The sequence below is a fragment of the Ipomoea triloba genome, chromosome 8 (genome assembly GCF_003576645.1).
Source record: "Ipomoea triloba cultivar NCNSP0323 chromosome 8, ASM357664v1".
NCBI lineage: Eukaryota > Viridiplantae > Streptophyta > Magnoliopsida > Solanales > Convolvulaceae > Ipomoea > Ipomoea triloba.
In genome coordinates, this window is record NC_044923.1 from 8,842,225 (window position 1) to 8,849,911 (window position 7,687).

The 7,687-nt window shown below is 32.0% G+C and overlaps 1 non-coding gene across 1 annotated transcript; it reads right to left on the reverse strand.

Moving 5' to 3' along the window:
- Nucleotides 1–1,444: 1,444 nt before the first annotated feature.
- TRNAL-AAG lies at nt 1,445–1,525 on the reverse strand. Its single transcript has one exon. It is a non-coding gene; the product is annotated as a tRNA-Leu (tRNA).
- Between the last annotated feature and the right edge of the window lie 6,162 nt (nt 1,526–7,687).

Genomic DNA, 7,687 nt, shown 5'->3' on the forward strand with positions numbered 1-7,687 from the left:
TTTGTTAAAAAAAACCACCCCTACCTTCGGGCAAATGATACTATGGACCATGCTATACGAAGAGAGCTTCTTTTTAAATTTATTCGGAAAATTATACTATGGACCATGCATGGAGACAAAGGAGCGGATGTGGGTGAGTTTTTGTTTTTTGTTTTTTTTTGTTTTTGTTTTTTTTTTAAAATTTTATTTTATTTAAAATTATTAAAATAAATGTTTAAAAAATTAATTTTTTTAATATGATGATAACCATTGTAAATACTGGGTAAATAAGTTATTTTAGATTCAATTGCATGATTTTGCGCTATTCAGTGACTTAATTATAATTTTTTTTTAAAGTTAGATGACACATTTGTAATTTCATGTGTAGTTTGATGATTTATTTGACCCTTATTCCATAAATTTATTCAAAAAGTTAAACCATTTTGTACACTTAAAACATCTGATCTCCTCATCCACAGTAACCCATGATACATATTTAGGTAATTAGGTTAGATTATTACTTTTAATCACTTATGATGTTTAAAGAATAAGTGCAAAATCTGCACTTAGATTTTGATGATTCAGTAAACACAAAATTGGAATTTGTATGTATTTAACAAAAAAAAAAAAGAAAAAGGGGTTATAACAAGTGTTAATAAAATGCGAGTAAAATCGTTGTGTAGTTCTCTGATCCTTTAGAAGCATTCTACTAAAGGGTTTCCAAAAGTTTAAGAAGTGTAGGTTCTTCGTTGAAGGTCTCAATTTGGGCTCAAACAACTTGATCTTAATAAGAAAATGTCAAACTTCAAAATGAATGTCAAGAAAGAATTCTAAAGAGCTTCAATGTGTGTACTTCGGAATGAAATGAAGTCTCTATTTATAGCACTATTGCAAAAATTGGTCGCCTCGGCGCTAGACACCCCTAAGCCGAGGCGAATTGCTCACTAGGCGGCCGGCCGCCTAGCGCCTAACTAGGCCGACTAGGCCGAGTTGGCGACCGACTCGCCCAACTCGACAGAGTTAGTCGAGTTAACTCGAACGAGTCGACCTTATTCATTTTTTAATTATATTTATATATATCTAAATTTATTTATTTATATAAATAAGAGAAGTAATATATATATATATATATATATATATATATATATATATATATATATATATATATATATATATATATATATCATGCACCCACACATGCACCAATTTTTTTGTTTTTATAGGTCGCCGCCTAGGCGCTAGCCGCTAGTCTACTGTCTGACTAGCGCTTACTGCAATAATGATTTATAGTGGTCTTAAACTCTTTGAAACTTATCCTAAATAAATGATTAAATATTTAAGATAAATATCAGGAATTTTGTATTTTTGAAATGCATACATGAATCATTTAGCATAAACTGATTCGTTTATAATGTAATTGCTCAAATGCAAAAAAGTGACCACAGTGTCACAGTATAAAACCACATGTTGAGAGTGGGATTTGAACCCACGCCCTTTCGGACCAGAACCTTAATCTGGCGCCTTAGACCAACTCGGCCATCTCAACTGATGCATTTTAAGCTTTCAGATGTTACTTTAATACTAGGTGAGGATATGCCATCTATTACTAGTTACTAGTTATGCGTTGATAACTCGATATGCATCTGCAACCAGTTTGGTTTCGAAAGAAGATAGAAGAGTGTTGTTTTGGGAGACTCAGATGCACTCAAAGAGATCCCAATGTTCACTGAATGAATTCAATGTGGATATTTAGGTATGGATTTAAAATTGCTCATGTAAGGAAAATATATTACTAATGCAAGAAAGCATTTATGTAGTTGGTATAAAAAATAATTACTCAAGTAGCTCTAAGGTTGCGGTTTCTACAATGATAGAAGTTATTATATACTCTGCATTTGTAAATTAAAGTATGGAACATGATAGTAGTGATAAAAAAAAGTTGTACGTAACCATTAGTATATTTGGTAGTTTGAGGGGTTTGAGGGAGTGATGATTCCGTAAACACGAAAATGGAATTTGTATATATTTATCAAAAAAAAAATAAAATTTGATAATCAGTTACAAGAAATGTTAATGAAATGCGGGTAAAATCTCCATGTAGTTATCTAATTATTCAAAAACATCCAAACCTATGACCACTATCTATTTGTGGTCCTTTGCCGGCTAGGGTCACAGGGCGAGGAGAAAACCTCGTTAAAAGAAGAGTTTATTACCGAAATGGTCCCTCGACTATTACGAAATTATCAATTTGATCCTCGACAATTTTTCTTGCCCAATTAAGTCTTCAATTTTGAAAAATTTAACCATTTTGGTCCCCCGTTTATTTTACCGTTTGACATCCGTTAAATCGGGACCAAATTGGTAATTTCAATATAGTCAAGGGACCATTTCAGTCAAAAATTAATTACCGAAATGGTCACTTGACTGTAACAAAATTACCAATTTAGTCCTGATTTAACGGATGTTTAACACCAAAATAAACGGAGGACCAAATTGGTTAAAATTTTCAAAGTCGATGACTTAATTAGGCAAGAAAAATTAACGAGGACCAAATTGATAATTTCGGAATAGTCGAGGGACCATTTCGGTAATAAACTCTTAAAAGAACTATTTATTTGAAATGGTAAACTAGATGGCATCACACTACATGGTAATTGACAATTTAATTATAATTATTTAAATTCAAATACAATATAATTTAATCAAATTATTTCTAAATTGGGCTTTGATTAATTCAACAACCCAAAATCAAGTTTATTTGGGCTAATCAAATCAAATCAATTATTTTAACCCAACACACGACCAATTGTTATACCATGGACCAGGGTTCATATTGCATTGTGAACCTGATACAAAAATTCTGTACCTTTATTTAATATATTTTGTACCTACAGTTAACAGTTTCTGTACATATAAACAAATAACTTATAACTTGATAATTACTGACATATAATATGATAACTACAAATATAGAAACTGTCAACAACATGTACAAAATATGTCAATTACAGATACAAAATTTGAAGATTATTTTTTACCAGGATCTACAATCCAAGGTAAATCCTGGTCCATAGTATAATTTTCCCGTCACGACCTAATTAATTAAATTGACCCAATAACAAATATCAAAATAAGGCCCAATTATAATCCATGTGTAGTTTCCAAACTTTTTTTTTTTTTTTTTGAGATGTAGTTTCCGAACTTTTCATGTATACAAATTACTCCCAAAAACTCAATTATTATTCCATGAACCATGGTTCACACATTTGAGTGAACCATAAATAAAAAGTACATTTTTAATATACTAAAAGTACATTATTTGTATACGTAAAGTACATTATTTGAAAATGCATATTTTTTTAAATATATTATCAAATAATGTACATTCAATACACAAATAATATATTTTTAGTGTATTAAAAATATATATTGCATTTATAATTTACATAGCTATGTGGACCATGATCGACACAATAATTTGCCTTACTTGAACATGTTTTTTTTTTTTTGAGTACTACTTACTCTATTACAATGTAGTATCTGTTGTGTTAACCAGGACACCGATACCACTAAATCACAAGTTCTTTGGCGAATATGTTATTTGATGCGCTTGGAACGAGAAAGTCTCTGAAACTTAGCTATAGAAAGACACTTTAAACTCATCTGGAACTACATCCAGTGCATCTCCATTCTCCACAAATTAGGTCCATAACATTTCCCATGAGCCCAAAACCACTTCAATGACATAAGATCAAATTGGGCATCATGCTAATTGCTAAGGTTAGATTGGGCGTCATGCTGATTAGGCCATTTAAAATTAAAAACTGCTAAAAATCCAACTCTTCCCCACAATAACATTTGATCATCATGCAAACAAATTGAATCCAAACACAACACTATGTTATATGTGATTCCAGCAGCTCAAATCAATCCAACCACTGCACAACTTTATCACAATTAGATACTGAAGCGCTTGCTGTCAAAGAAGCACTGTTATGGATAAAGAACAATGGCGGGCAGAAAGTATGTATTCGGCAGGTATGCCGATTCTTCAACGAACCTGTGTTGTCGTGCTGTATTTATCGTACACCAATAATATAGTAATGAATAGTCGGTTTATTCTATTTAGTTTTCATGTCGTTAGATACATTAGTAGATCAGTGAATATGCAAGCTCATACTTTCGAGCTGCTCATTCAAGTACTGACCTTTGTAGTTGGTTTAACTCTCCTCTGAGTTGACTTTTTGATTAATTGATTTTGTTTCTTCAACAACAACAACAACAACAAAAAAAAAAAAAAATAAAGATTAGGAATGTAGAATTCTAATCCAACTCCAACTACAACACCCCCTCCTGATACACTATAAATAGGAGCCTCAACACATTAATTAAGAGTCATTTCCATTTTTGGTCCTACTGTTATTGGGGCATTGCCAATTTTAGTCCACTTCATTAATTTTTGCCACATTGCGACCAGTCTTATTTAGTCCTTGCCACTTTTAGTCCACCGTTAAAATTTTCGTCAAATTGCCGTCCAAAATAGGGGTATTTTTTGTCTTTTCATGCTTTGGTCATCTCCTTGACCTTTTGTAGTGGTTTTCCTTACACAATTTCATCCATTGAAGAGGTCCGGTGAGCCACATTACAAAGCCATGGCTTTTACCGGACCTCTTCATTGGATGAAAATCTATAAGGAAAACCACTACAAAGGGTAAAGGAGATGATCAAAGCATGAAAAGATCAAAATACCCCTGTTTTGGACGGTTATTTGACAAAAATTTTAACGGTGGACTAAAAGTGACAATGACTAAATAAGACTGGCCGCAATGTTGCAAAAATTAATGAAGTGGACTAAAATTGGCAATGCCCCAATAACAATAGGACCAAAAATGGAAATCACTCCATTAATTAACTCATGCTAACACGGAAGAGTCCTTTGGTTCGAGGTTAAAACCTTTCCCAAGAACGACTAACTCATAAAAAAAAAAAAAAAAAAAAAAACCTTGCCTAGGAACTATGACGCAAGCTGAACTAATATAATATGGGTCACACTTGTGTGAGACCGTTTCACGGATCCTTATTCATGAGATGGGTCGAGTCGGGTCGAAACACCATGCAAATGTCACACTTATATGCTCAAATATAATACTAATTAGGAATACAATTTTTGTTATTTATAAGAGAAAAAGTATTACATTTACCCTTATAAGTAACAAAATTTTTATTCCTGATTAGTATTACATTTGAGCATATAAGTATGACATTTGTGCGTATAAGTGTTACATTTATATCTTGACTCGACCAAACTCGATCTGTCTCACGGTGAGACAGTCTCACACAAGTTTTTGCCATATAATATATATACATTTCATTATTTCAACTAATACTTTTTAAGTAATAAATATTTTTTTTTGATTTTTTTAATAAAAATTATGAGTTATAACCGTACAAATCAAGTTGGTCAAGTGCAGTGTTAAAGGTTTTAGTAACTTGCAAGTATAATTGATATACTTTATACTTGCCATATATTTAGTACATAGCATTTGTTTCCTGGCCCACGCGGAATGCCTAATGTAAATAAAATATACTCCGTATCATATTTACTTATTTAGGGCAAAGTGACAATACTCCGTATCATATTTACTTATTTAGGACAAAGTGGCAAACCATTTAAGACTAGTATTTTCGCCCGTGCGTTGCACGGAATGGATTTGCTATAATATTTTAAGTATATTTGGATCGATATACAATTATATAAATTAGGGATAAGGGTCAAATAGACCCTCAAACAATAATCAATTGTGCAATTAGGCCCTCGAACAATAAAAAGCTTCAATTAGGCCCTCGAACTTGTTATTTTGGGGCAAATAGACCCTTTAACCTATTTGTAACCTATAATTGCAGGTCACCAAAAATTCCGGCCAACTCCGGCGATCGTCCGGCGAAGTTCCGGCAAACAACATAAAACCATCCACCACCGGCGACCTCACGGTCGCCGGTGGCGTCCGGCAGCGGAGATGGCCACCAACTGGTCGCCATCCCCAGTGACGGAGATGGCGACCAGTTGGTCGCCATCTCCAGTAGACGGAGATGGTGACCAACTTATATAGACGGAGATGGTCGCCATCCTATTGTATCACAATTCTACATTACAATTCCTATCATACTACAATTCTATTGTAATAAGATACAACCTTATATAAATCACTAATCCTATATTGTGAACTTTAAAAGAGAAACACAAAACGCAGTGCAATTATTCCAAACCTCTCCACCTTCAAATTTGCAAATTCTGTTGTTGCGGTCAAGATATTATTTTATTTAATATTGCTCAATTTTGTATTGTTTTATTTAATAGGAATAAAATCATGGTCATGTTTGGTCATATTGCTTTATTTTGTATTTATTGTTATGCATTTTTTATGTTGTTAGTATGCTGCTTTTTTTTTTTTTGGAGTTTTTTTTCAGCTTTTTGCTTGGTTTTTAAAATTTCATGATCTTCCTTAGGGAACTTGCATCCATTTACAAACACATGTTCAAATTTAAAGATTTTGGATCGTTAAAGGCTCCCAGACGAGTGGATAGCAATAAGCTAATTGGTAAATTCTTCTTAAAATTTTGTTTTATACTGGATGTGTTCTATACTGCACAAACTAATATTATTAATTAATTGGTAAAAAAATTAATAATGGTAACAAAATTTTATTTACCAAATTATGACAATAATTAAACCATTATAATTGTGAGAATAATGAAAACAAATTCGGCCTAATTTTATAATAAAAAATAATTTATTAATTTATATTTACATCAATAATAATAATTCAAATACTTATCTATACTTCTATATCTATACTACTATTAATGAATATAAAATAATCCTTTGTGAAATTTCCGCCCAAACAATAGTAAAGATAAAATGGAAAAGAAAACTGATTTTACTAACTGATTGAAAAATATAAAATATTCTAACGAAAAAAAAGAAATGGAAATTAGGCAAATCTATACTCCATACTATATATAAAAACAAAATCCTCACTTTAAGCTTCCCGCCCAAAATAGTCCTACAATATTTAGGATGCGATTATTACCTACTCTCGTATTTGTTGTACAATTCTACATTACAATTCCTATTTTATCACAATTCTACATACAATTTCTATAATACTACAATTCTATCGTAATAAGACTATATATAAAAACAAAATCCTCACTTTAAGCTCTCACCCAAAACAGTCCTACAATATTTAGGATGCGATTATTACCTATTTTCCTATTCGTTGTACAATTCTACATTACAATTCCTATTGTATCACAATTCTACATTACAATTCCTATCATACTACAATTCTATCGCAATAAGATACAACCTTATATAAATCCTTAATCCTGAACTTTAAAAGAGAAACGCAGAACGCAGTGCAATTTTCCTCCCACTTCAAATTTGAAAATTCTGTTGCACGGTTGTTTTCTTTTGATCCTACAAATCGGAAACAATTTTCTTCTTTCACTAATGGAAACTGTTTTTGTCTTTGCTTCCGACCTATCCCCCAAGACGAAGAAAATTTGTATAAGGCTTTGATTGATTCGTTGTTATTTGTTTTGTCTCGAATATCAACGTTTCACAGTCAACCAACAGATATTGGAGTTAGTGCAATGGAAAAGGACGTGTTATACCAAACGTATGTTGTTACGGGATCATTCGAAA